Here is a 27,864-nt window from a genome sequence, read left to right as displayed (position 1 = left end):
AAAGAAAAGGCAGCCAACTGAAAGTTTGGTTTCTGTTTTTCTGCCCTCCACTCCTTTTCAATAGATGTTTGGGAGTTAGGTCTCCACTGAATGAACTACCCACGTTTCTGCCCTTGAAGGGCTGGTGGGGGGCGCTTATGTAACATTGCTGGCCTTTTATATCTTTTAAGAGGCGCTGCTTTTTTGCCATGTGCTGTAGAAAATTATTTGACAAGCACTCACGCTTTGTGCAGGGTGACCAGGTTCATCCGTAAAATGGTTAAGACCTTTTCGAAATACATTGCCCCCAAGGATGTGGTGGGGAGGGTGCTGGGATTCTGAGTGACAGCCGGCGAATGCCAGAGGGAAGAATTAAATTGGAGAGGGAGGCGGAGAGGAGGGAGGTGATGGTGGGAGGAGGAAGGGAGGAGCGACCAACCCTCTCCAACACACCCAAGTGACCAGATTCATCATAGCACGAAACTTCACAAGTTACACCCACTGCCTCCGCCAGCAGCCGGGGAAGGCTGCTGCTTCCTCATTTCTGTTACTGGAAGTTTGAGACATGTGAAGCCAGACGGGGAGAAACGTGCGCGCCTTGTTGAGCAGGGGTGAGCTTGAATTTTGAAATCGATTCTTTCCACCGGCGAATCTCTTTGTGTCGGGTGGTCAGGGGAGGCAGCCGAATGTGGCTCTGAACGAGGATAGGTGAGAGCCCCGAGCTGAGCTGTGCAGCTGGGGCCGGGGAACCGTGCGCCCCGTGCCCCTTCCCAGAACGAGCAAGCGCGTCTCCAAGCTGCGCCCCGAGGCTCGGCGCGCGTTGCCGGCTGAGCTGCAGGGGACGCCGGCGACGTTGGTTCTGGCTCCAGGGTAAAGAGATTCGGGCTTTGAAAGCGTCATCTTTCCCCCTTGACTTCTGTAAGCGAGGATCATTGTATGGGATATGGGGTCGGGGAGGAGACTGCGGGATCACGTCACCCACCCAGGATGCGTCCTGCCCGGGGCTGTCCCGCTGCTCGTTGGGTAATTGCAGGTCAGTGCCATTGAAAAAGAACCCCATGACAGGCTTGGGAATCAAGTGAGAAAAAAGTTCCGAAGGAATATTCAGAAGCTGTGGCTCCCGACCGCACCTGGATGGGAGTTCTGGAGTGGGACATCGGAAGTCTCGGGGTTCTCATTAATTTTACATCTGATTAAATTAGTTCGACTCTAGGTTCCTGGCTGTGGAGGTGTGATTTGTTTATCTGGATCATTTTTTTAAATGTCTGTCTTTCTGTGAAAGCTAGCTTATCTTTGGATCGATTGCCTAAGTCAATTTTGTGAGAGGAAGTTTGGGTGGAAGGTGGCGCTGGGGGCTGGGATCATTGCAAGTGGCAGTATGTCCCAGCAAAGGATAAACTTAGCTCAAATGAGGCTTTTCACAGACAGGCTTTAGGTTTTATTTCAAGTCTGGAGCTGGTCACTGGGCTTCCATTTGGCCTGTGTAGCTTTTGCTCAGTGTGTAGGGGTCAGAGGGAGGCTATTGGGTTAACTGTTACTGTTGCACTTGTTTCATACCTGATCAACAACTTAATAGTACACCAGCAGCTGGAGCTGGTTTTTGTTTTTTTGTAAGCGAATCCTTCATGAGAACGTTTACAGAATCATCTTACTTTTAGGGGAAGAAATGAAGGTGAAAAATGTGTGGCTCCTGTTGTATTTATAGCAAGCCAAATGTTCTTTCCCGGGTCTGGGGTGGGTACAATCAGGAAAATGTCAGTAGCTGATTTTATCATTTTTCTTATATCAAAGCGGAATTGGCTGACTCTCTCAGCATACCTTCCCTTGAACTTTGGGGGTCGGGAGGCAGGTTGCTGGGGCCGCAGTTTGCTTAGCTTGCTCTGACTCTCCCACTTCCTTGAAGTTAAAGATACAGATGGAGAGGAAATTACTTTTAAACCAAATCAGACATGGCTTAGGGAAGAACAACAGGTTGCATGATCCAGGGCTAGAGCCCTGAGTTCTAGCTCATTTTGAGCTCAAGAAAGGACCCAGCAGCAGGTAGATGTGAAATTGATGCTGACATGAGGTCTGTGACCTACTCCCTCACGCCCCTCCACCCCACAAGGAACCTTTAGTAACTCACTCAACAGGAAAGACAACCAAATTGGATCTCATGATAATGCTGGTGAAACTGACTAATAGACGGAGTTTTATGGAACAATAATTCTTAGCTACAAAAAGGGGAACTGCATTGTTCATAGAGCAAAGGTTTTTAGATATTGTCACATGTGACTGTTAGAAGATACCATCATGAGGACATTTGAAATTGGGGTTAATGCTAGTATATGACCGTGTAGATGTGAGAGAAAGTGGCAATGTCTGTATCATTATCTTTTCATATTGTCTCCCCACCTCTCCCAGTAAATAAGCTGGTTTGTCTCTGGTTGGTTATATTTTTAAATTTTATTCACTTATTTCTTCTTTTTAGAGATGGAGTCTTGCTCTGTTGCCCAGGCTGGACTGGAGCTCCTGGGCTCAAGTGATCCTCCCGCCCCAACCTCCTGTATAGCTAGGACTATAGGCATGTGCCACCTTATCTGTTTTTAAATTGTAAATTTGTTTAATAGATACTAGATCATTAAAATTGTTTGTTTTAATACCTAATTTTTACAGAAATTTTCCCATTTTATGTACAATTTAAAATTGTTTGGTATAATATTGAACATGCTGTCCTCATAATATTTTTAAAGACTGTAGTATCTGTAGATATGTTTCCTTTTTCATTCATGGCGTTATTTGTACCTTTTCCCCATCAGTCTTGCTAATGTATTATCAATTTTATTGGTCTTTTGGAAGAACCAACTTCGATTTTTGATGGTATCTTAATTGGAACACAAACAAAGGCCACCTCCTTTCTTGAGTTTATATTCATTTTTAAAATTCTGCCCAGTGGAACTCTGTCGAAAAAGGCCTTAAACAGCCTTTGAAAATTAGCAACTGAGTTCGTTAGCTGCAAGTAGGAGGACACCATGTATTTGTCTTTGTATGTTTGACATAGATTATGTTTTTTCAGTTTTATTAAAATATACTTTCTGTTTGTGAACACCACACACAGTGGACCAAATTGTTCCAAGGTGGGTTTTGTGTACTAATTGAGGCACACCCTGTGATATTGTTCTGGAAAAATGTAACTAGAATTTACATAAGACTTACTGGTAATTTAAAGTGAATTGTAGGTACTTTCAACCCACTTGACAATACAGATTTACCTTGTACGACAGCAGAACAAATTTGCTGTAATGACTGGAGAAGACACTTCATTTTGGTTCATATTTAATGCATGAGTCTGAGCATTTTAAAGTTTTCTCAGAACAGATTCTTTCTGAGTATATCAGAAAGGATGCTGGAGTCAGAAAGACCTGGCTTTGAATTCTTGCTCTGCCACTTTTGACTGTGTGGCCTCAGGAAAATTGCCTAACCTCTCTGAACTTGTATTTCCCCAAATGTGATCTGGAAACTGATTGTGAAATTGCACTGTGAATTCAGCGTATAATGAGATTTCATTATGAATATTCATGTAAGGTTTCTATCCTTCGTTTGGCACAAAGTAGGCATTTAATAGTGACACTTAGTGTTTTCAGTGTAACGATTAGTATTTTCTGCCTCCTACCCTTTCTTGTCCTACCTCCAACCTTTCCACTTCTCTCAATGGAAGGTGAAGGAAGGTGAAGTTACTGCCGTAGAATAAAACAAAAACCACTTCCCCCATTTGTTCTCTCTTCATTATGGGCAAGTTCCATATTTTCAGTATTTTTATCTTGTTTTCCTAGTTGATTATCTTACCATTTCTTCCCTCCAATTTTTATCTTACTTTCCCAGTGTTGGTTTTTTTTTTTTCCTCTCAGTTTGTCTTATCTCCTGAGGATCTTACCCACTGCTCTGCTCTGTTATTTTTTTCTTTCCTTTTTTTTTTTTTTTTTTTTTGCCTGCCTTTAGTGTAAAAATGAAATGAGTACAAAGCCCGAAACTTGGCAGCGACTGAGATGTAAGTTAGTGGGTTGCTTCTATGAAGGCAAAGTGTGTTAAATTTAGTTACTCAAGAATTTAACTTGGAAGCTGGTCATGGCGGTGTGTGCCTGTAGTCCCAGCTACTCAGGAGGCTGAGACGGGAGGGTTCCTTGAGCCCAGGAGTTTGAGGCTGTCCTGGGCAACATAGTGAGACCCCATCTCTAAAAATTAAATTAAAACAGGAAAAGAATTAAACGTGAAGATAGACGATGCTGGTGACTGCCATAGCAGTTTCATGCCACAGACCTTGGAGTACTTTTTCAGACCTTGGAGTTTCTAAGCACTTTTGGGGGAAGTGTTGATTGTTTGATATTATGGTTGATGCTGTAACCAAAAAGGGACAATAAGAGCATAGGACAGAGGAGCTTGGCTGGTTAATATTCCCCAACAAGGGAATGTAGCGTTATTGAGTTTGCCCAACCCTGAGCCATTGGTTCTTCTTAGGGTCTCTCAGTTGACAAGGTCCTAGGGTATTAGGACCTTGTCCTATGTAATGGCATAATTACTTAGCATTTATTTATGCATCTAGTATTGCAAGGGACTGGACTGGGGATGGAAAGGGATTGTGAGCTGGGAAAAGGCTTCATTTGCTTTATGGTGCTATGCTAAAGTTCTGCTTTGCTCAAGGAGTGAGTCTTGGTGTACATTTTGGGTAGTGAATCAGCTTCAAGTGTGGAGTTATTTTCAATGAAGACAGATTGACTAGCTGCACCTGGTCTGGCCTGCCCACTATGACCCAGTGGTGCTATCTTGTTCTAGCCAATGCTTTCATGAGAATGGAGAACAAGGAGGCGTCGTTTTCATGAGTATTTTGCAACACCCGCTTCTCCAGTTTATTTTGATGCCATTGCTTGAAAACAAGTGTTAGCATGGCTTTCATTGGTAACACTTTTAGGGAAGAGATCATCACTTTTGGAAAGTTTTGTTTCTTGAATGATTCAGGGTGGATTGATTTGTGAGCTCTTGTACTGAATCTAGAGCTTCCTCTAGTACCTTGCAGCCACATGCTTCAGTGTTTCCATTAACTATGAGATTTTGGTGGGCAAGAATCTCTACAGTCAAGGTGCTTTCTACAAAGCTATAGATAACTAAGCCTGGTAAATGCTTCTTTATTAAAATACGAACTGCTTATCAAAATATCCATACTCTAATGTATTGAGTGTCTACAACATGTAAGGTACTTTTCCTGTGTTATCACGTTAAATGTTTCTGAGGATAATCTTGCAATCTCTAGAGGTATGTAAAAACGAAGCACAAAACCCATTATTTTCTTATGTTGCTCTTATAGGTAGAATCACTGTGGACTGAGACCCACCTTTCTAGACCTGAAGCCCAGGAGGAGGAAGAGGAGGCTGGTTGGTACCATGGGCATAATGCTCTGAATCCTAGTCTCTCACCTAGTATGTGAGCAGTCCCTGCAGATGGCCCATTTGGAGATCTTGACAAAGCCTCTTCTGTTTCCAATGGGGTAAGTGTGGCGTTTGCAAAAGGCTGGGGAATGAGGATTGAAGCTTTTAAAGTCTTTATTATCTTGATCCTGCCCAAATCCACCTTTTTTGGGACAATAGAAAGTTCATTGTTTGTGACGATTGTTTTGGTGGTTAAAGGGTTGCTGAGTCTCCCCACTTGCAATCTGAGGCTTTGAAATGGGTTTCCTGGGAACCTTTCCCATTCTTCCTGGGTGGTTCCCATGGTTATTTTATTTTGGAGTTGGCTGCGGGTAATCCTCTGTCTTTCTGACTTCTCTTTTGTCTGCCCCCATGATACTAGGAAAGGGGAAGAAGGAATTGATTTGAATGCAACTGGGGAAACTTGGTATCAACGTGCTGGTTTGGGGGCTCTTGGGTGTGGGTTCACATCACTTTCAATGCGACAGGGTAAGCATTGATGTAAACTGCTAAGTGGGTTTTGTTCAAGTGGAATATTTCATGCGGCCTCCCTGCTGCGGTGAAACTGGACGTCTTTATTGCATGACAGGCTTGGGGCTTTCACAGAATGGATCAAGCGGTCGCCGTGCAACGTTCGCAGTTAACTCCAAGAGAAGAAATATGCTGCAAAGACACCCTCCCTACTTCCTGTATGTGGCACAGACCCCTTCTAGGGAATTCCAGCAGAAAGGGCTGTGGGTACTTCAGTTTCCCTTCTAAGTGGGAACGGTCACGTTAGCCCATGCAGTCCCCGTTTACTTCCTAGGAGGAAAATGACGTAGACCAAAAGGGGCTTTCTAGCTATGTGAAGTTGCTCTTGTTCTTTTCAACTTTGTCTTCCTCTCGTGGACAAACGCACTTTGACCTTGTTAGCAGGTGACATCGGGATGCATTATTTAACCTTTACCAGGTTGGGCTCCTATGTTGGTTGGTCCAGAAATTGAACACAATAGGAGACTATGGACTTGAGAGAGGGCAAGCATCACAGGTGCTTCCTGAGGAATGCATGATTCCTGTAACTTTTAGAGTTTCCCACACTGCATTCCGGGTCCTGCTTTGCAGATCTTGCTGTGACTTGTTCCTCCAGTCTTACCTGCTGCTCCGCTCTGCCTGCATCCAGACGCACAGCAGCGTAGCCACTCCTTTCTCCACATGTACACAGTGGCTTGGAGAAACCTTTCTTTCAAGGGCTGTCTGGACACGGAGCAGATAAAACCTCCGGGTTGACCTGGAATATGTGCACCCTCCTCAGGGTTAGCCCTTGCTAGGGATGCCCTGGGGGTACAGGACTCCCAGGTAGTTGGTTAAAGGGAATCCAGTCCCTAAGGGCACCCTCCAACAGAGAGCGGAGCCAAAGCACTCACTTTCCCTGTGATAATACAGACACATTGTATTATCATAATTAGGCTACATGCCTTTTTCAAGGGGTAAAAATAATCATATAAATAATAATAGGCCGGGTGTGGTGGCTCACACCCGTAATCCCAGCAGTTAGGGAGGCCGAGGTGGGCGGATTACTTGAGGTCAAGAGTCCGAGCCAGTCTGGCCAACATGGTGAAACCCTGTCTCTACTAAAATACAAAAATTAGCCTGGTTTGGTGGCACATACCTGTAATCTCAGCTACGCGGGAGGCTGAGGCGGGAGAATTGCTTGAACCCAGGAGGTGGAGGTTGCAGTGAACTGAGATCACACTACCGCACTCCAGCCTGGGCAATAGAGGAAGACTCTGTCTCAAAATAATAATAATAATAATAATAACAATAATAATAATAAAAACAACAATTATTAACCCTTTGGAGCACCGGCTGTCCATGTTCAGCCCCTATCCCTTTGGGTCCCCTTCACCTGTCTAGTAAATTCCCTCTCCCTGAGTGCTTTTGCTCCTGCTGTCTTTGGTGGAGGGTGCCTTTAGGGGCTGGATTCCCTTTGGCCAACTACCTGGTAGTCTCTATACCCCCAGGGCATCCCTAGCAAGGGCTAACCCTGAGAAGGGTGCACATATTCCAGGCCAAGGCTGAGGTCTTATCTGCCCTGGGTCTAGAGTGCCTCCAGGGCTTCCTTCCCTTCAAGATCTCCCCTACCTACTTTCTGGTTTTCTCTGAAAACACTTCCTAATCAAAAATGTATACATGACTTCTCACCTCTGGCCTAAGTAACCTATTCAAAGCAATAGCATTGGAAAGTGAGGTACCAGGATTTGAACCAGGCAGCCTGGCCTATGGAGTCTAGTCTCTTGATCACCGTGCTATTGTGTGTTCCTCCAGGGTGGGTTGCTTGGATTCTCTTTATACTTGCCCCATCATGGCTATAGTGACTGCCATGGCATGCCTAGTAAATGTTAGCTGAACGAGTGGCCACACAGCCCGCCAGAGTCAGCTTTCCTGAGTCCTGTCTCAGGGCACCTGTCCTTGTTGGTTACCCCCATTGGCCTCCTGCCTGCTCTCTGCCGATTCAGATTTTACCTCTCCTTCAGGGTCAGTTCAAGTCCACCTCCTCCCGGCTGTCTTTCTGGACTGCCCCAGCCACTGTGATTTTTGCCCCTCGGAACCAGTGTTCCTTCTCAGATGATGTTACCCTTCCGAGCTCTCCCCGAAGTAGGATCATGAGTCCGTGAGAGCTGTGACTGTGCCCTGTGCCTCATGTGCCACAGTGTTGAGGGATTCTTTTTGGGATTAAAACCCGGTCAGAGCTGTCCAAAGAAATGTCAACGTTGCTTCCAGGTTCTGTGAGCAAAGGAAAGTAATGAGGTTAAAGAGCAAAACTAAAAAAAAAAAAAAAAAAAAAAAAAGCAAGGGGCAATTCTAAAAATTGTTAGCCCATTTCTGTGTGAGCCTGTGTGTGTATTTTCACACTGCAGCTGCTCAAGTTGAGTCATAGAATGGATGTGTCATCTCTTGGCTTCAGGCACAGTGGCTAGCCCATCTTCCCCCCGGAGGGAGTTTAAGCACATTTATGTGATGAATAATGTGGATTCTCCCCCAGTACTTCGGATGTAGTTCAACAGATTTCATGCAAATGGTAGGTGAAACATGTCAAGCATCTTTTGTCCCCATTCGAAAGATAACAGAAATATGTCCCAGCAGAGTCAGTGCGCTGAGTCTTAGCTGATGGCCGGCCGAACACTCCCCAGTGGCGTCTGTCTTCACTTATGCTGTCTTGGACATCTTCTGCCTCCTGGGTGCGCCCCCGACATTGTAAGGCTATGGAAGGAGGGCTAGGGCTGGAAAGGAAGATGCAAACATTGAGCACCTACTGTGTGCCTGGCATTCTTCTGCTTTGTGATCTCTAACAGAATACATGATTGCACCTCACAGCCCCTCTGGGCCTGTGCGTATTCTCATCTCCACGTCTACTTGGTGGAACCTAGGTAGCTTGACTAAAATCACTCTATTGTGGCAGTGACCCTGGAGTTGAAGTGTGTGTTATCTGATTTCTAAACTCGTGACTGTTCCCACACATCTTGAGCTCCGGTTGTGAATATAAACAGAGACATTTAGATGAGCATGTCTAATGGTCATATTAACTCTAGAATTTGGAGACTCTTGAGTTTCTTTCTTTTTTTTTTTTTTTTTGAGACAGAGTCTCGCTCTGTCACCCAGGCTGGAGTGCAGTGGTGTGATCTCGGCTCACTGCAACCTCCGCCTCCCAGGTTCAAGCAATTCTCCCACCTCAGCCTCCCAAGTAGCTGGGATTACAGGTGTGCACCACCATGCCCAGCTAATTTTTGTATTTTTAATAGAGACAGGGTTTCACCATGTTGGCCAGGATGGTCTTGAACGCCTGACCTCAGGTGATCCACCCGCCTTGGCCTCCCAAAGTGCTGGGATTACAAGCATGAGCCACCGCACCTGGCTTGAGTTTATTTCTGATCTAAATCTTTTCTACGTTAGCCAATTCCTCCTAGCATTTCACCGTTCATGAACTTGTTGAAGTCATTATTGTCTGAAATACCATGTGTAGGTTTCACTTTGTGGAGGGTGGGGAGGGTGAGGTAATATTTTAAAAACTGCAAAATTAGGGATCTCATTTTATTTTTAGATGTTCGTCCACAGGTGAAACGTATCAGGCTGGTTCTTTGAACACCCTCAGGAAAGTTAAAGAGATGGATGCTTCTCTTTAGGAACCGGGAACCTCTCCGGTTAGACGGAGGACTCTTCTTTCACTGTCTTGTTTTGTGGCACAAACGGCCTGGGATGTGGATGCCTTGGGTCTGATGCGAGATACCCTGGAGGCTTCCCTGGCCTGTCCTTCTCCTGCCCATGTCGCGTAAACATTGGCGTGGCAGGGACAGATGGCCACTCCGGGAACTCCTTGGATGTCACATTTGGTTGCCTGGGTTGGGGGTCGGGTGGTTGCAGCCAGTCTCCACTGCGGGGAGGAGAGGCTGACTGGGAAATACTCCCATGGCAGTGGGTAAACATAAGCTCACCTCCGGAAAGGCTGGGCGCCCTGGTACGTGTGCAGGCTGGGGCGGTAATGGAGTCAGATGCACATAAGTGTGTTTAGCTTGGGAAGGAGCCAGTCTGCTCAAAGCACACAGCCTTTTCTCTCTGCTCCGAATTGATGCTCAGCAGAGTTCGGTTTGCTTATGGGGATGGGAATGAACCATGTGGGGGCTGTGAAGGGAGGGATGGGCTGCAGATAACTACTTTCAGAGCTAGAAAAAAATTCTTTCCAGAGGCCTGGGTTAGCTTTACTGGAGGCGCAGGTGAGGGTATCTGAAATCCCCGGAGAGTCAAGATAGCGCAGTTAGGTGCCCTTATCAGTGGGATTTTTTTGCTGATCAAACAGCATCAATATGTGTAATGAGGACTGAAGCATTGATGAAGAACAGCCGAGTGCAGTGTTTCCTGCATAAAATCCCATCGATTCCGGAGGCTGAGCAGGGGGAGAATCCCTTGAGCCAAGGACTTTGAGCCTGCAGTGAGTCAGAACCACGCCATTGCACTCAAGCCTGGGCAACAGAGTGAGATCCCAAGTCAAAAAAAAAAAAAAGGCAGGGGGGTGGGGATAATAAAGAAACAGCACCCAGGTGGGGAGGGCTGGAGGCAGCAGAATCCCTCTTCAAAGAAAGCACAAGAGTTGACATTAAGTGAAAATAAAATGGATTTTTCATGGTTTCAGCTTTAGAATGGAACACTAGGGGCTGTTGCAATTGCCTGCATGCAAACCAAGCGTGGGGTTGAATCGAAGTGGAAAAGCCTATAGCCATAAGTGTTGATTGGAAGCGTTTCCGATTCTCACCTCTACGTAGTAACTGTTGCTATTTATCTTTCTAATGTATTTGCAGAAGTCTCAACAAGCCAAGGTAAGGTAATGTATTCAGGTTAGGAGAGTGACATCTAGTTACTATGCTTCATATTAATTTTTTTGAGGGGAGGGTGGTATGGTTAGCTCATTTATTCATTCTTTCAACAAATCATTTGTTGGGTAGCTATGAATATCATCTTTGGGATACAGTGTAGAATATCATCTTTGGGGTACAGTGTAGCTTACAGTGTAGAAGGGAAGAAAAGATATACCATCAAGAATTCATAAGTGTTCAGGCCAGGCATGATGGCCCATGCCCATAGTCCCAGCACTTTGGGAGGCTGAAGTGGGAAGATCACTTGAGCCTAGAGATTCGAGACCAGCCTGGGCAATAAAGTGAGGCCTCATCTCTACAAGAAAATAAAAAACTTAGCCAGGGTGTGGTGGTGCATGCCTGTGGTCCCAGCTACGCAGCAAGCTGAGGCAGGAGGATTGCTTGAGCCCAGAAGGTTGAGGCTGCAGTGAGCCATGTTTGCGCCACTGCACTCCGGCCTGGGAGACAGAGCCAGACCCTGTCTCAAAAGAAAAAACAAAAAGAGAGTTCATAGAAGGGTTCAAATGAGAGGTATAAACTAGAAGTTTAGAAGGGTTCAAATGAGAGGTATAAACTAGAAGTTTGATAAATTTGAAGAGTCAGGACATTTAATCTTCAAAGTAATCCATTGAGCTGTTATCATTCCAGTTTTACTGCTGAAAAAAACGGAGTTGGAGAACCTACCCAGATCCTCAGCCCTCGGGGCAGCTGAGAAACCCCAGCCTCTGTGGTCCTGATTTCCCTGTGTTGGTAGCTCAAGCAGTGAACAGTGCATCTACAATCTTTAATTCATTTATTTATTTAAAATAAAAATTGCTTTTGAGAGATGGGGTCTTGCCATGTTGCCCAGGCTGGCCTTGAAATCCTGACCTCAAGCAATCCTCCTGCCTCAGCCTCCTGAGTGGCTGGGACTGCAGTCATTCATCACCATGCCTGGTTTATTTAGTTCTTTTTAAGAGTTGGGACAGAAAACCAATGTGGACTCTTAGTGTTTCTGCTTCACCTTTCTCAATATTTAGAGGAATCTAGTTTGCCCAGATGTCTGATGAGCCATTTAGTCATGAAGAGCTCTAACCAACAGACTTTTTTTTTTTGTAGATCATTGGAGGGTGATTTTAATGATCACGTACATAGTATGAATGTGAGTGTGGGTGTTTTATCACGAGTTCCCTGGTGGTGGTTTGAGCATTTTCTCTGGGTGGTTCCAGTGGCAGTGTTGATACTGCTAGAAATGGTTCCTGCTCAGGGCACAGTGATTTTTCTCTTTTGGTGAAAAAAAAAAGTTTTTTTGAGTGAGGTGAGTGAGGGTATTTCTGGTAAGCTCAGTCATGTATGTTTAAACAAAATGATTATCATTATTTGCTAGTTAGTATTTCATTAATATGAAATAGGAGAGGGTGAGCACTGGGCTAGAAAGAGGTCAGGAGACCAAAGTTCTTATCCTGGGCTCTTCCTGACTCTTCAACCTTAGTTGAGCCTGTTGCTCAGGGCTGTGAGTTGCATCCTTAGGTTCCTTGAGTGTATAGAAGTTTCCCTCTGTATAGTTGGCAAAGCCTGTAATATGGATATTATGTACCAAGACTCAACTTTTAGCTTGATAGTGCTGCATTATTTATTTACACATTATTTATTTGTTTCTTTCAGTCTCAGATGCTGTGGCTGGATTTTTTATTTTTGGTGTTGTGTTTTAAAATACTGTGTTAACTTCTGGTTGTTTCCTTTTCTTTCTTTCCTTTTTACTCCAGGAGTAGGGGGTTTCATGTAGGATGAAAATGAAAACTAAAGAAAAAATAGGATCTGGAAGTAATTTTGAGAGCAGAAAAATTAAACAAAATGGGAAAATATACCATTTTGTTACTAGCCAGGTGAAGAGAACACAGGAGCATGGACGTGCTTTTTCTCAGTAATTGGATATGTTAGACACGGATTATGTTTTCGCTGGGACCTTGTAGTTAAAAGAAAGCAAAAAGCAGATCTGGATGTTCAATATTTCCCTTTTCTCAAGAGCACATGAAGTTGGTATTGAAATGTGAGTTGCCTGCCTCTTATTTCCATGGTTTGAAATCAGACTGAAATCCTGCACGTGGGACCCTCATTCTGTGACCCCTGTCTGTGTATCCACCAGGCTTCCTTGCCAGCCCTCTTTTTGACTCACAAATGGCAGTGGGTGTGAGTGCCCAGGAATACTTAGAGTGGTAAATACAGGATTTGGGAAATTTATCTGCAGAATGTCAGCCCTCAGTAGGAAAGTAGTGCTGTCCAATGGAAGGCCTGGTCAAATGCCTTTTGGTTGGATGTTTCAAGCTGGTGTGGCATAGCCGGAGATTCCCAGTCCTCAGGAGTGTGGTAGGGTAGGCTCTGTCCTACCAGGAATGCATTTGGATTTTAGAGATAGTTGAGAAGTAGTTTCTTTTGGAATAACATTTAAGACACGTTTGGGTTCTGGGACATCCTCCTTCCTCATTTTTCCCCTGGGAGTCATTGTGGCTGGTTGGGCCTATGGGCCTGCAGGCTGTGTTTGATGTGGTGAGCTCCCCTTTTCCAAGGGATGAACCTATCTGCCTTGAGATGCCTACAGTTTTGCAACTTCAGTTTAATAATTATATATGGATTTTGAGACATAATTGGTGGGATGGATGCTTACTTTCATAATTCATTTCTACTCCTGTGTCCAGAAATTTGTAGGCATCTTTGTTTTAAAGTTTGTCATCATCTTCGTTGACTACTTGGTTGAATTTTTGAAATGCATTCAACCCAGCATTTTTGTTTTTTTAGCACTGGCTCTGTATGTCACAACAGTGGATCCCTCAGAGAACACGTGGGCTGGTAGTACCAGTTGGGAAAACACAGCCTAAGTATAATGGAATCTACAGCGAAGTTTCACAGACATGTTTATTTAATAGGGACAAAAGAAAATGTTTGAATCACATTTTACCTTTCCGAGTTTATAAATCCATCTGAAGTGCTTGAAAAAAAATCATAGTATTAGAAATGGATGCATGTGTATATAAAACTAACACTAGAATTCTTTGCCAAATTTAACTTCTCAAAAGTGTTCTTAGAAAGAGCGACTTTCTTGGAGAGTATGAAGTCTATTTTGTCTCTAACTCACTAAGGTCATTCTTTTCATTCTCTTTCGGTGTGTCTCCCCGTACCAAACTGCTATTAAAAACATACAGAGAACCTTGGGAGGCTGAGGCAGGTAGATCACTTGAGGTCAGGAGTTCGAGACCAGCCTGGCCAACATGGTGAAACCCCATCTCCACAAAAATACAAAAATTAGCCAGGCATGGTGGCGCATGCCTGTAATCCCAGCTACTTGGGAGGCTAAGGCATGAGAATCACTTGAGCCTGGGATGGGGAGGTTGCAGTGAGCTGAGATTGCACCACTGTACTCCAGCCTGGCCAACAGAGGGAAACTCTGTTCCCCAAAAAGAAAAACAAAAACAAACAAAAAATACAAAGAACCATGCAAAAAACCAAAAACAACTCCGCACACGGATGTTTATGGCAGGTTTATTGGAAACTTGGAAACGACCAAGATGCCCTTCAGTAAATGAATGTATAAACTGTGGTACATCCAGTTAATGGAATATTATTCAGCACTGAAAAGAAATGAGCTAGTCATGAAAGAACATGGAAGAACCATCAAGGTGGTTGCCAGGGGCTAGGGAGGAGAGAGGGATGAACAGGCAGGGCACACAGGACTGGTGCTCCCAGGGTGGTGAAACTACTCTGTATGAGACTGTGATGGTAGATACATGTCATTATACATTCATCCAAAGCCATGGAATCTACAGCTCCAAGACTGAACCCTAATGTAAACTATGGACTTTGGGTAATAATGATGTGTCAATATATGTTTATTGATTGCAACAAACAGACCATTCTGTTGAAAGATCTTGGTAGTCGGGAGGCTGTGCGTGTGGGGCAGGAGGTATACGGGAAATCTCTGTGCTTTCTGCGTAATTTTGCTGTGAACCTTAAACTGCTCTACAAAATGGTATTATGAAACAGCAACAACATTCAAACCAAATTGAGGAGACACAGGACTGCATTCTACTCATGACATCTAGTAAAGTGTCTTTTGAGCTATAGTACTTCTTGAAGTTCTTTGCAGCCTCTCGGCTTGGGCAGCAGTCACTGGGCAGCAGGGGAGAATCCCTCATCAAGCAGGAGGCTCTGATACTCTAAGAATGGGATTTTCCCTGGCGGCTTCATAGCTGTGAAAGCACTGACTTCACGTTCCTGTTTTCTTCCTTCTGGCCATGTGCTGCGCTGTGGACACTAAGGATGCATTTTCTGGTGAGCTGATTCATATGGTAGATGCCGTGTTAGCCACACTTTCCTGCATCAAGGGTGGTTACGGACAGCAGGGATTTGGTCGTATTTGAAAGTACTGTGACCTGGGGACCAGAAATGGTCAAATCCTGCCTCAGTCTTATCACCCTTCCCACAAGGAGTCGTCAGGACTATGTGCACAGGCACCTTAGCATGAAAGTGAGCAATTACGAGGATTTTTCTGGGAGCCGACCTCAGCGTTTCTTCTTGTGGGTTGTCTTTGACTTTTGAAGTCAGCATCTGTGTGTTCACTGCGTTCACGTGCTCAGTTGCAGGTAGTAAGGAGACAATAGGGCAGAAGGCTGGGAAGCATCCTTACCCTCAGGGAACTGACATTCTGGATACAGACAATATCAAGAGATGTTGTCCCTGCGTATCTGTGGGGGGTTGATTCCAGGACATCCCCTCCCTGCCCTGAGGACACCCAAATCCATAGATGCTTAATCTCTTTTGGAAAATGGCATAGCATTTGCATATAATTTAGACACATCCTTCCACACATTTAAAATCATCTCCGGATACCTAAAACAAAATAAATGCTAGGTAATAGTTGTTATACTGTATTGTTTAGGGAATGATGACAAGAAAAAATGTCTGGGCTGGGCATGGTAGCTCACACCTGTAATTCCAGCACTTTGGGAGGCCAAGGCAGGAATATCACTTGAGCCTGGGAGTTCGAGACCAGTCTGAGCAACATAGCGAGACCCCATCTCTACAAAAAATAGAAAAATTCACCACAGGTTCTCACTCATAAGTGGGAGCTGATCAATGAGAACACATGGACACAGGGAGGGGAGCATCACACACCTGGGCCTGTCGGGGAGTGGGGGTCAAGGGGAGGGAGAGCATTAGGTCAAATACCTAATGCATGCGGGGCTTAAAACCTAGATGATGGGTTAATCGGTGCAGCAAACCACCATGGCACATGTATACCTGTGTAACCAACCTGCACGTTCTGCACAAGTATCCCAGAACTTAGAGCAAAATAAAAAAAAATAATAATAATAAGCCAGTCGTGGTGCCGTGTGCCTGTGTTCCCAGCTACTCAGGAGGCTGAGGTGAGCCTAGGAAGCTGAGGCTGCAGTGAGCTGTGATTGTGCTGCTGCTTTCCAGCCTGGGAGACAGAGTGACACCTTGTCTCAAAAAATAAAATATGTACGTGTTAAGTACAGGCACAATCATTTCTTGATTTATTTTGAATATTTTTGATCTACGGTTGGTTGAGTCCATGGATATGGAAGCCATGGATACTGATGAACCCGTGGATAGGGAATGGCGACTGTAGTTACAACATGTACCATGTGGGAAGGTGATTGTTACAGTGGAGTCCCTTGAAGCAAGGAAGTGTTGGGTGTTTGAGCTTTTGAACATAGGGGAGTTAGGAAGGCCCCACTGCATGGGTGACATTGGAGCCAAGATGGCAAGGGGTTGAGGAAGCGAGCCCTGTGCTGACAGAGGGAGCATCGAGGCAGAGGGCAGAGGGCTGGGCTGGGCATGTTGGAAGTTTGGGTGGAAAGAGCAAAGTGGGAGAGCCAAGGAGATGAAGACAGAGGAGGGTCATCAGGGCAGGGTCTGCAGGACTGCTGGTGAGATGGGAAGCCTTTGAGGGTTGTGGGTAGGACTAGGGAGACACGATCTGGTTTAGGTCCATAGGTTCTCCCTGACAGCTGCGTTGGGAGGAGACTACGCACCATTTCATGTGGACCATGGTTCTCAGTAAGCCCGTGTTTGGGCATCGATTAGACTTTCTTATTGCTCACACAGTCTGGATCCCACTGGTGCAGGGTGGTGGTGGGGTGGTCTTTATTTTTGCAACTTCTCTAGGCACAAATCTTTTTTCTTCTTTTCTGTTTTCTTTTCTTTCCTTTTTTTTTTTTTTTTTTTTTTGAGATGGCGGCGTTTCACTCTGTTGCCCAGGCTGGAGTGCAGTGGCACATCTCAGCTCACTGCAACCTCTGCCTCTCCTGGGTTCAAGCAATTCTCATGCCTCAGCCTCCCAAGTAGCTGGGATCACAGGTGTGCATCACCACACCAGGCTAATTTTTTCTATTTTTAGTAGAGATGGGTTTTGCTATGTTGGCCAGATTGGTCTCGAACTCCTGACCTCAAATGATCTGCCCACCTCAGCCTCCCAAAGTGTTGAGATTACAGGCGTGAGCCACTGCGCCCAGCCCACAGATCTCTTCCTTTATAGAAGATGAAGAAAGGGACTTTTTATCCTATAAGGGTACTTAGCTGATGAATTCTAGAATGAGTTCAAGCGTGGCTAAAAAATGCTTGAAGATAATTTCGGGTTCTCTGCAGCCCAATGTTTCATTTACCTTCCAAACAGAAAGCTCCTCCTCCCTGCACATGCTCTGTGTTGCCCCCTTGCCTTGCCCGTGAGCAGATTCGACCGTCTTTTCCATTGATCACTTCCCTTTTTGGTTCAGGCTGCTCCTCTGGGGTTTTAGTTCTGAAATAAGTGAACCATTTGTCATATCTGCTTCCTTCTCACTGGAGCCGCATGTTAAATCACGGCCAGAACGCATCTGTCAGATCTCTGAGCTTTTCAAAAATGCAAACCTGAACGTTTTGGCATATGACCCTGTTAGTCTGTTTTAAGTGGCGTGTGGTAAACTTGCCCACAGATGTTAGTATACCCGTCTACTTTGAACAAAATAATAATAACTTTCACATCTGGTCCTCTTTTCATCTAGGGATCTTAAAACCCCAAGTGCACATTAATTAAACCTCACATCACTGGAAGGTAGGGAAGGGATGGAGGGCAATCGCTTTAATCACCACTGCAAGAAACTTAGAGGGATTGCCCCTGGGTAACAAATGCCTTTCATCTAGCATCTTAAATACTTCCCGAGTATTACCTGGTGGGAAGTGTATGATCACGCACATCTGCAGGGCATGGGGAATACCCTGAGATACTAGGGACTTGCCCTATCTTTTTGTTGTTGTCATTGCAGAAGCCTTCTTTCTTTCCAGTTCATGGGCTTTTACCACTTCATATGGATTATTTGGAGTCTGATGGTGTGCACTGAAGGATGGTATTGTTAACTGGTAAAGCTGTTTGGTTTTCTTTCTATCTTTTTAGTTTGGTATACAGATAGGCAGGAAGTTCCTTTGAAAATTTCAGCTGCCTTCCAAGCTGGTCATTGGGAATTCTCCATGAATGGCATGGTACTCCCCTTCCCTCTAAGAGTCTCTTCCCAGAAAGTCTCTCAGGTGAGCTGGGACAACAGAAAGACGGAGAGGACCATGACTTTGATCAGAGGACAAGAGTGGCAGCTGCTCAACTCCATTCCTAGAGAATGGGGCGTTCTATAAGAAAAATGGAACAGAACAAAACCAAAACAAAATCAGGACATGTCATTAATAGGTGAGGAATTCAGTGGCTCACCTGCGGGAGGGGAGTTGGGGTCTTGCTGGGGTCAGGGTGTTCAGATGCACAGCAGTTTTTCTACAGGGGGACTCTGCCTGACAGTGGAAAAGCAGAGGCCTCAGCAGGGTCTGGAGGGTCTGGAGGGCATGAGAAACACGGTTGGTTTGCAAAGGGATGCTCTTCTTCAATTTTAAATGTAATGTTTTTAGCTCCATTTTAAACAATTTCTAAATGTTTAAAATGGTAGTATTACCATTAAAATGCCAGTGTGTAGTATATCTACTGCTTTTATTCGCAGTTGCATGTGAAAGTAAACAGTATAGGGGAAAAATATTGAAAAGTGTGGGTTCTTCAATGCGCCCTCCGTGTGACACCTCTTAACTCACTGATGGCTGGTTTCTTTCCAGCTTTTTGACTTAAAAGGTAGAAACATATCTATATTTCCCCAGATACATGATGAATATTTATGTTATTTTAGATGAACCTTCTTCTGAATACATTCTTTTTTTTTTTTTTTTGAGTCAGAGTCTTGCTCTGTCGCCCAGGCTGGAGTGCAGTGGTGCCATCTTGGCTCACTGCAACCTCTGCATCCCGGGTTCAAGTGTTTCTCATGCCTCAGCTTCCCGAGTAGCTGGGATTACAGGTGAGCGCCACTACACCTGGCTAATTTTTTTATTTTTAGTAAAGACAGGGTTTTGCCATGTTGGCCAGGCTGGTCTCGAACTCCTGACCTCAAGTGATCCACCTGCCTTGGCATCCCAAAGTGCTGGGATTATAGGCATGAGCCACTGCACCTGGCCCCTTCTGAGTAAATTCTAAAAACATACTCTATGAGAATGTATCTTTCCATGATTCTTCTCTAGTAGTATGAAACTGTAAAAACTAATTTTTTTTTTTTTTTTTGAGACAGGGCCTCCCTCTGTCACCCAGGCTAGAGTGCAGTGGCATGATTGATCACAGCTTACCGCACCTCAACCTCCTAGGCTCAAGTGGTCTTCCTACCTCTGCCTCCCGAGTAGGTGGGACTACAGCTGCACACCACCATTCCTGGCTAATTTTTGTATTTTTTTTTTTGTAGAGATGGCGTCTTGCCATGTTGTCCAGGCTGGTCTCGAACTCCTGGGCTCAAGTGATCTGCCTGCCTCGGCCTCCCAAAGTGCTGGGATTACAGGTGTGAGCCACCGTGCCTGGCCTGTAAAAAAATACTTCTGTTCTTTCCGTTGGTTATTATAGTGTTGGTGTACTCATTGTTTACCCTTGTGGCCCTACTGAGGGATGCTGGTATGGAGTAGGTATTCACCATTTCCCTGTACTTTGGGTACAGTACAGGGAAACATTACCAAAATATTTCTTTTTTTTAATTTTATTTTATTTTTGAGATGGAGTCTCGCTCTGTCACCAGGCTGGAGTGCAGTGGCACAATCTCGGCTCACTGCAACCTCCGCTTCCCAGGTTCAAGCAATTCTCCTGCCTCAGCCTCCCGAGTAGCTGGGATTACAGGCGCGTGCCACCATGCCCAGCTAATTTTTCTATTTTTAGTAGAGATGGGGTTTCACCATGTTGGTCAGGCTGGTCTCGATCTCGTGACCTTGTGATCCACCCGCTTCAGCCTCCCAAAGTGCTGGGATTACAGGCGTGAGCCACCGCACCCGGCCACCAAAATATTTCTTAAATATTTTTGAAATATTTAAAGAGATGATTTTGTTGTTTGGAAACCAAATCAAGCCAAAATCTTTGTCTCCAGCCTGAATGTCACATATTCTAGTTGGGCAGTTAATCTCTTTGCTTTTGGCAATGTTAGGGGCCCTGTGGATGGAATCCTAGAATTCAGAGGTAGGCTAGAGGCAGCTGTCTGAAAGGTACAGGCAGAAAAAATGGCTGAGAGCAGCACTGTGGGAATAAAAATCACTAGCTCCATCACTTATAGGCTGTGTGGCCTTGGATAAGTTGCCTAAGTTCTCTGTGCTTTGGATTCTTCATTTATAAATGGGGACAAGTACTTTCCTGATAGAATTGTTAGAAAATTAAGAAACTTCTTCAGTGTCTGACTTATAGTAGGTCCTCTACAAGTGTCAATTACTATTACTGTTGTTATCACCATCATGGACAGCATCCCTCTGCCCATAAGCAGGCACCAAATGAAATTTTTTTTTTTTTTCTTTTTGAGACAGAGTTTCTCTCTGTCGCCCAGGCTGGAGTGCAGTGGCACCATCTAAGCTCACTGCAACCTCCGCCTCCCAGGTTCAAGTGATTCTCCTTTACAGTATCCACCCACAGTCTGTCCACTGAATTGAGTTATTGTTGAATGTTGGGTCCCAAACGCAATGAATTAAACTTATCCACGCACGCAGTCATTGTTCTGTTTTTAAGGGGGTCAAGCAGCCATTACTGTACCCACCATTACAGTATCATTCAGAATAGTTTCACTGCCCTAAAATCCTCTGTGCTCCACCAATTCTTCCCTTTTCTTGCTAATTCCAGGAAGTCACTGATTTTTTTTTTTTTTTTTTTTTTTGAGATAGGGTCTTGCTCCGTTGCCCAGGCTGGAATGAAGTGGTGTGATCATAGCTCACTGTAGCCTTGAACTCCTGGGTTCCAGTGATCCTCCCACCTCAGCCACCTGAGTAGCTGGGACTACAAGCACACACCACCACACCCAGCTAATTTTTAAATTTTTGTTTGTTTCTTTTTTGAGACAGAGTCCCACTCTGTCACCCAGACTGGAGTGCAATGGCGTGATCCCGGCTCACTGCACACTGCAACCTCTGCCTCCCGGGCTCTAGCGATTCTCCTGCCTTAGCCTCCCAAGTAGCTGGGATTACAGGCATGCACCACCATACCCAGCTAATTTTTTTATTTTTAGTAGAGACGGGGTTTTGTCATGTTGGCCAGGCTGGTCTCAAACTCCTGACCTCAGGTGATCCACCCGCCTCGGCCTCCCAAAGTGCTGGGGTTACAGGCGTGAGCCATCAACCCAGCCTAATTTTTAAATTTTTTATAGAGACGGTGTTTTACCTTGTTGCCCAGGTTGGTCTTGAACTCCAGGGCTGAAGTGATTCGCCCACGTTGGCCTCCCAAAGTGGCTGGGATTACAGGCATGAGCCACTGCGCCTGGCCTACCACTGATGTCTCTAAATAGTTTTGTTTTTTCTGGAACATCATATACTGGGAATCCTACAATGTGTAGTCTTTTCAGACTGGTTTAGCACCACTTTTTTTATGGCTTCATGCCCTTTCTTTCTTTTTTTTTTTTTTTGAATCAAAGTCTCGCTCTGTTGCCCAGGCTGGAGTACAGTGGCGTGATCTTGGCTCACTGCAAGCTCCACCTCCCGGGTTCAAGCAATTCTCCTGCCTCAGCCTCCCGAGTAGCTGGGACTACAGGCGGGCACCACCATGACCTGCTAATTTTTGTATTTTTAGTAGAGACAGGGTTTCACCATGTTGGCCGGGATGGTCTCGATCTCTTGACCTCATGATCCACCTGCCTCGGCCTCCCAAAGTGCTGGGATTACAGGCGTGAGCCACTGCGCCCGGCCTCTCATCTTTCTTTACTTTGGCTGTGGAGCCCTGAAGTGCACCTACAGCGTTCTACCATGGACTCCACCAAGGAACCGAGTTCCCTGAGGGGCGCTTTGTCTCACCTGCGGGAGTTCTGTGGGAAAACCATGAAGTGGGCCCTGCCTTGCTGAAGTGACCAGTGGTTGCTTGACCCCCTTGTGGAAATAGAAATACAATTGCATGTGTAGATAGGTTTAAAATGTCATTGCGTTTGGGACCTAATATTCAGCCATAACTCAATTCAGTGGACAGACTGTGGGTTAGCTGTTTCGGGTAGGGCCACAGCCCCTGCTTCACAGTGTGGCGGAGGTGACAGAAAAGTCAATGCATCGTGACACAGAGACAGGCAGTGGCAAAAGTAGAAACACCCACAGGAGGGGCCAGGTTGTTGAGGCCAAGAGACTGGCTTCAGGATTCAGTGTGGGTTTGAAGCCAGGGCTGTCACAGGCGAGCAGGGTGCCCAGGGGGCAAGTTGCTGTCATTCTCCAAGCTTCAGTTCCTTCCCCTATAAGATGGCAGATGATGGCACCCCCCCATAGAGGTATCGTGAGTAGGACATGAATTTACGTGTGTCATGACTTACAGGAGTGCTCTCCACAGGTACACCTTTGTGAATACAAGCTAGAATTGTCCTCCCCATCATTATGAGGCAGATGTAACACACAGAGTGAGAGGGAAGACTGTGGTCCAGGAGGAGAAGAAGGAGCAAGGAGACTTGGGAGAAGCTGGACTCCAAGCTAGTATTTTCTTTCCTTTTTGCATATGATATTCTTAGATAATCATGCATATTCATTATAGGAACACTAGAATATATGGCTAAGCAAAAAGATGGCAATCAAAACTATCAAAGGTATTCACTATTCCTATTTAGATGATTTCTTTCTAGATTTTTATTTCTTTCTCTGCTGAGTTGGTTTTTTTGTTTTTTTGTTTGTTTGTTTGTTTTGATATGGAGTCTCATGCAGGTGGCACGATCTTGGCTCACTGCAACTTCTGCCTCCCAAGTTCAAGCGATTCTTGTGCCTCAGCCTCCCGAGTAGCTGGGATTACAGGTGCCCGCCACCGTACCTGGCTAATTTTTGTATTTTTAGTAGAGATGGGGTTTCACCATTTTGGCCAGGCTGGTCTTGAACTCCTGACCTCAGGTGATCTGTCCACCTCCCAAAGTGCTGGGATGACAGATGTGAGCCACCGTGCCTGGCCTGAGATGGTTTTTGAAGGCTGTCAAGGAGAGTTAAAGTTTCAATTAGTTTGGCTTCTTATGTTATAAGGAGCAATTTTTACTTGCTTTTAAAATTCTGTCCTGAACTATTTTTAAAACACAGAAGAGGCTGGGTGTGGTGGCTCACGCCTGTAATCCCAACAGTTAGGGAGGCCGAGGCAGGTGGATCACCTGAGGTCAGGAGTTTGAGACCAGCCTGGCCAACATGACAAAACCCCGTCTCTACCAAAAACACAAAATTAGCTGGGTATGGTGGCACGTGCCCATAATCCCATCTACCCTGGAGGCTGAGGAAGGAGAATCGCTTGAGCCCAGGAGGCGGAGGTTGCAGTGAGCCAAGATCGCGCCATTGCACTCCAGCCTGGGCAACAAGAGCGAAACTCCATCTCAAAAACAAATAAACAAACAAACAGTAGAGCATGGGAAAGGCAATGGGGACCGGCCTCAGATTATGTGGAGGAGCCTGAGTCTGAGGCGGAGGTGCAGGCCTGCTGATGCTGAATGGCTTCTTTGGCCAGTCCCTGCACTGAGCACATAGGGAATTTCCTCTATCTGTCCTGTAACTCTCAGGTCATCCCCCCCTCCCCTTTTTTCTGTGGCCCAGGCTGGAGCACGGTGGCACAATCATAGCTCACTGTAGCCTCAAACTCCTGGACTCAGGTGATCCTCTTGCCTCAGCCTCCCAAGTAGCTGGGACAACAGGTGCACACCACTGTACCCAGATCTCTTTTTTTTTTTTTTGAGACAGAATCACTCTGTCACCCAGGCTGGAGTGCAATGGTATGATCTCAGCTCACTGCAGCCTCCACCTCCCAGGTTCAAGCAATTCTGCAGCCTCAGCCTCTCAAGTAGCTGGGATTACAGGTGTGTGCCACCATGCTGGCTAATTATTGTATTTTTAGTGGAGACGGGTTTCACCATGTTGGCCAGGCTGGTCTCAAACTTGTGGCATCAAGTGATCCGCCTGCTTCGGCCTCCCAAAGTGCTGGGATTACAGGCGTGAGCCACCGCGCCCAGCCCAACTCTCCTTTTTTTCAATTCCACATTTAGCGAGGCTCTGAGAGGTAGAGGGAGTCACCTCCCATTGCTCACTGGTCAGTGTGCAGCTGGGGTTGTCCTAAGCTTCTGATACCACATATCCTCAATGCCATTTTCTGGCTCATTCCTGCCTTGGAGACCTCAGACTCAACCATCATTGACCAAAGCCATTATTTTTTGTAATGTTGTGGATTTTTTTTTGACTAATGATATTTAGAAGTACAAAGTGAATTTTTTGCGTTTGATAAAATATCTATAATAAAATGTACCACTGTAGCCATTTTTAAGTGAACAATTGCACAACCATTACCATGATCTATTTCTAGAACTTTTTCATCATCCCAAACAGAAAATGTACCCAGCAAGCAATAGCTCCCATTTCTCATCCTCCACCTCCCTGCCCCGGTAACCTCCATTCTACTTTCTGTTTATGAATTTGCCTATTCCAGGTACCTCGTCTAAGTGGAATCATACATCATACTTAGCATCGTGTTTTTAAGGTTCATTCACGTTGTAGTATGTGTCAGAATTTCATTCCTGTTTTGGGTTGATGATATATATATGTATCTTTTATATATATGTTTATATACATGTAAGCATAGGTGTATATATACATATGTTTTGTTTATTCATCTGTAAGTGAGCATTTGGGTTGTTTCAGTTTTTTGGCTATTGTGAATAATGCTGCTATAAACAGTGATGAAACAACTCAGCAACAACAACAAAACATGTAATTTAAAAAATAAGCATAGGACTTGGATAGACACTTCTCCAAAGAAAATATACACATAGCCAAATCAGCACATGAAAAGATGCTCAATATCTGTAGGGGACTGCAAATCAAAACCATGGTGAGGTACCACCTTATGCTCACTAGAAAGGTTATAGTAATTTTTTTTTTTTTTTTTTTTTTGAGATAGAGTCTCACTCTGTCACCCAGGCTGGAGTGCAGTGGTGCGATCTCGGCTCACTGCAACCTCCGCCTCCCGGGTTCATGCCATTCTCCTGCCTCAGCTTCCCGAGTAGCTGGGACCACAGGTGCCCACCACCATGCCCGGCTAATTTTTTTTGTATTTTTAGTACAGACGGGGTTTCACTGTGTTAGCCAGGATGGTCTCGATCTCCTGACCTCATGATCCACCCGTCTTGGCCTCCCAAAGTGCTGGGATTACAGGTATGAGCCACCGTGCCCGGCCAGGTTATAGTAATTTTTTTTAATGGAAAATAATAAAGTATTGGAAGGAATGTGGAGAAATTGGAACCCTTGTGCATTGTTGGTGGGAACATAAAATAGCACAGCTACTGTGAAAAAGAATTTACTGCTTCCTCCAAATGTTAAACAGAATTACTATGTGACCCTGCAATTCCACTTCCACGTATATGCCCAAAAGAATTGAAAACGGGGACTCAACTATGCACTTGTACACCAGTTGAGCAGCTTTGGAACATGTATTATTTTTTTTTTATCAGTTCACCCTTCTCAAGGCTGGTTAGTTACTGTCTGGGCGTTTAGCCTGTTGCACAGCAGAAAGTAAAGCTCCAGAAACAAGAGGCTTGGCAACCTTTATGCTGTACTTCATGATGGGAAGCCAAATGAGTAGAAACTGAGGCCCAATTGTGATGCGCTGGAGACACAAAAAAATTTGATTCAAAACTCAGAGGTTTAGCTGGGCATGGTGATATAGGCCTGTAATTGTAGCCAGCCGGGAGGCTGGAGCAGGAGGGTCTCAGGAGCGTAGGAGTTCGAGGTTGCAGTGAGCTGTGATTGCGCTACTGCACTCCAGCCTGAGTGACAGAGCGAGACCCTGTCTTTGTATAAAACAACAAAAACAAAAACCACCAACTCGAAGGGCATCTTGTAATGTTGTGTTACGGAGGAAGTATCCTGAATGAGAAACCAGGCTGAATCAGATTTTATCTTTCTAGTAACATTATCAAGATAAAGACAAAATAACATCAGGAAGATTTATGTGCAGAACTCTTTCCATTTTTTCCCCTCCCAGACTCAAAGCCAAAAAGGACTATTTCCAAAGTAGTAAATTTTGTTGGCTTTACCATGATAAAATTGACAGATTTTGCTAATCAGATTCGTAAATAGAAAATCTAAGTAGGAACCAGTAGATTTTGGGTTCTTGGATGCTCTGTATACAGAGTAGAGTCTCTTGACTATCAGATTGTTGATAATTCATCCTGGATTTTATTAGGCTGTGGGAATGTCTTGGGACACTCACCCTTGATATTTGTTATTTTGGAAATTCACTTTGAATGACAGAATTTTATCCTGTGGCTGGGCATGGTGGCTCATGCCTGTAATCCCAGCACTTTGGGAGGCTGAGGCAGGCAGATCACTTGAGCTCAGGAGTTCGAAACCAGCGTGGCCAGCATGGTGAAACCCTTTCTCCTGTCTCTATGAAAAATACAAAACATAGCCGGGTGTGGTGGCGTGTGCCTGTGGTCCCAGCTACTCGGGAACCTTGGGTGGGAGAATCACTTGAGCCTGGGAGGCAGAAGTTGCAGTGAGCTGAGATGGTGCCACCGCACTCCCACCTGGGTGACAGACTGAGACTGTCTCAAAAAATAAAAAAGAATTTGATCCTCTTTCTGCAAAGACCTGGGAGCTGTACCCAAATTACTGTTTAACTCACTCTGCAAAGCTGCTGTTATTCTGTGATTGTGCAGTAACCTAAAGAAAAATATCCTCATTTTGAAATCCTGTTGAGCTGGGTCATTAGTTATGTTTTGATTTCTAGGAACTTCTCTGCTGTGTTGGGGCTGCCTGAGAATAAGACCTATAGTTGTCTCATCAAGTAGGCACATGTACTTTTGTCCTAAAATTGGAAAGTCACAGATGAGTTAAGCAGTGGTGGGGTTTTTCTTGTTTGTTTTTTGGGGTTTTTTTTGAGGCAGAGTCTCACTCTGTTGCCCAGGTTGGAATGTAGTGGCGTGATGTCGGCTCACTACACCCTCTGCTTCCTGGGTTCTAGGGATTCTTCTGCCTCAGCTTCCCGAGTAGCTGGGACTACAAGTGCGTGCTGCCATGCCCGGCTGATTTTCGTGTTTATAGTAGAGACTGGGTTTCACTGTGTTGGCCAGGGTAGTCTCAAACTCTTGACCTCAGGTCATCCACCCACTTCGGCCTCCCAAAGTGCTGGGATTACAGGCATGAGCCGCCGTGCCCGGCCAAGCAGTGTTTTATGTTTGTTTGTTTTTTGTTTTTTGTTTTTTTGAGATGGAGTTTCACTCTTGTTACCCAGGCTGGAGTACAATGGCACGATCTTGGCTCACCACAACCTCCGCCTCCCGAGTTCAAGCAATTCTCCTGCCTCAGCCTCCCAAGGAGCTGGGATGACAAGCATGTGCCACCACTCCCGGCTAATTTTGTATTTTTAGTAGAGACGGTGTTTTTCCACGTTGGTCAGGCTGGTCTCAAACTCCTGACCTCAGGTGATCCACCCACTTCGGCCTCCCCAAGTGCTGGGAGTACAGGCTTGAGCCACCATGCCCGGCCAAGCAGTGTTTTAAGTGTCA

The 27,864-nt window shown here is 45.2% G+C and overlaps 1 protein-coding gene across 2 annotated transcripts in view; it reads left to right on the top strand.

Moving 5' to 3' along the window:
- TIAM1 (TIAM Rac1 associated GEF 1) overlaps positions 1-27,864 on the top strand; it is a 441,710-nt gene that overhangs the window by 214,192 nt on the left and 199,654 nt on the right. Inside the window, exons 1-2 of one of the 2 annotated variants that reach the window (XM_003813220.4) lie at positions 440-590; positions 5,318-5,497. The gene's annotated coding sequence lies outside the window, so the exon portion shown is untranslated. Of the gene's footprint in view, positions 1-439; positions 591-5,317; positions 5,498-27,864 lie in introns of those variants that run through there. The other variant, XM_063601293.1, reaches the window with a different exon arrangement.

This window comes from Pan paniscus, chromosome 22 (assembly GCF_029289425.2).
Source record: "Pan paniscus chromosome 22, NHGRI_mPanPan1-v2.0_pri, whole genome shotgun sequence".
Taxonomy (NCBI): Eukaryota; Metazoa; Chordata; class Mammalia; order Primates; family Hominidae; genus Pan; species Pan paniscus.
Note: the sequence above shows the minus strand (reverse complement) of the source record. Positions and strands in the feature narration are given on the sequence as shown.